The sequence below is a fragment of the Cicer arietinum genome, chromosome 7 (assembly GCF_000331145.2).
Source record: "Cicer arietinum cultivar CDC Frontier isolate Library 1 chromosome 7, Cicar.CDCFrontier_v2.0, whole genome shotgun sequence".
NCBI classification, from domain to species: Eukaryota; Viridiplantae; Streptophyta; class Magnoliopsida; order Fabales; family Fabaceae; genus Cicer; species Cicer arietinum.
The window spans coordinates 30,055,595-30,057,815 of record NC_021166.2 but is presented as its reverse complement, the minus strand read 5'-3'; positions in this window follow the sequence as shown (position 1 = coordinate 30,057,815).

The window sequence follows — 2,221 nt, the reverse complement described above, 5'->3', positions numbered from 1 at the left end:
GTGTTGACCATGATCAACGGTGAGAAGGCACAAAGTTTGAAAAACATGTTAATGACAATCAAAAAGGGGTCATGAACCCTTAATGAATATCTACGAGAATTCAAATCAGTTTGTGATAATCTCGCTGCTATAAAAGAACTTGTTTCTGACCAAGACAAAGTGTTTCAATTTGTTTATGGCCTTGGACCAACGTATGAAACCTTTCGTATAGCTATGCTTACTAAACCACCTTACCCTTCCTACAGTCAGTTTTTGTTAGCTCTATGAGGGCATGAGTAGATACAAGATGTTCGAAAGAAAGAAGAAAATAATATAATGGAGTAGACACAAACTTTATTTAGCCAGAGAGGACGAGGTCGAGGTCAAAACGGACGTGGTGGTATAAGTCACTTTAACTCTCAAGGGAGAGGATTCACTCTGACAAATCGATATAATGGGCAACAAAATAATAAGTTCTTTTTTAAGCAGAACCACAATTCAAAGGGAGAAAAGCCACATCAAAATACTCAAACCAGTGAGTATAAAAAACCTGTCATATTTGTAAGAAACCAAACCATGAAGCCATTGATTGCTGTTATAGGTATGATTATTCTTATCAGCCAGAAGATTTTCCTCAAGCTATTGTTGCTCTTGCTCTAAATGACACAAAAGACCAAGCTTTCATTATAGATTATGGAGCCATATCTCACATGATCAATGATGCAGGCAATTTTTCCTATATTAAGCCTTATCATGGAAATGATGTAATCTATGTGGGTGATGGAAATAACATACCAATAACACATACTTGTGATGTAAATGTTACTACAAAAAATGGAAACATAAAATTGAAAGATGTTCTTGTGGTTCCTAACTTACAGAAGAATTTGTTATCTATTGGAAAATTTGTTTCTGATTATAATTATAGTTTTGAATTCACCTCATATGGCTTTATTATTAAGGACCAAAATCAAAGGATGATTGCACGGGGGCATAAGAAAGGGCAGTTGTATACATTCGAAGGAGAATGTCAAGAGGATTTAAGTGCAATAAAAGGAGCTTCCTCTTCTACAATTTGGCATCAACGACTTGGACATCCAAACATCAAAATCCTATCTTTATTGAAAGATAAGATCAATGTAACACAATGGATATCAAAACCTGATGTACGTGTAAGTTGTCAAATGGGAAAAAGTTATAAATTACCATTACAAAGTTCTAATAAAATTTTGAATGATCTCTTGACAAAATACATTGCGATCTTTGGGGACCTGCACCTACAACTTCTAATCAAAACTTATGATATTACACACTTTTTATAGATGATTAATCACGGTTCTCATGGATTTATCCTTTAAAGAAAAAGTCAAGATTGCTAGATTGCTTTTTAAGATTTCAAAAACTAGTAGAAAATCAGCTTTATAGAAAAATTAAGACTTTTCAATGTGACGATGGAGGAGAATGTAACTCTATTGCTTTTCTAAATCACCTCCATACTTGTGGTATTGAACTTCATGCTTCATGTCCAGGGATCCCAGAACAAAATGGCACCACAGAACAAAAGCATTGCCATATTGTTGAGATTGGGCTAACCATGATGTTTCATGCCAATATTTCATTACACTTATGGTTTGAAGTTTTTCTAACAGCTGTATATTTGATAAACAAGTTGCCTTTATCTACATTGAACAATGAAAACCCGTATATTAAGCTTTTCAAACGACATCCACAATATAATGGCTTGGGGGTGATTGGATGTCAATGCTTTCCTTCACTGAGGTATCAAAGGAAGAATAAGTTTTTTTAAAAACTTATCCTTGTGTTTTTATAGGGTCAAGTCCATCTCTCTCCCTCTCTCTCCCTTTCTCTCTCTCTCTCTCTCTCTCTCTCTCTTTCTCTCTCTCTCTCCCCCCCCTCCCTCTCTCTCTCTCTCTCTCTCTCTCTCTCTCTCTCTCTCAGTTGATTTATTGTGCTAAACAAATATGCATTGTAACAATATATCTACTTTGAAAGATGGAATAGGAACTATCTGTAAGACCCATAATTTTAAAGTACACTTTATGTATTTTATATGTTTTGGATTTTGGCTCGGAGGCTTTTTAGCCAAAGTTAATAATATTATGGAGTTTATAGGATCAAAAAGTTATTTTGACACCGTTTAGAATTACTCGTCGATAAATAAATTTAAATTAAGTGCGGTAAATCCTTTACGGAGAATTTAATGCGTTACGGGTGAAATGGT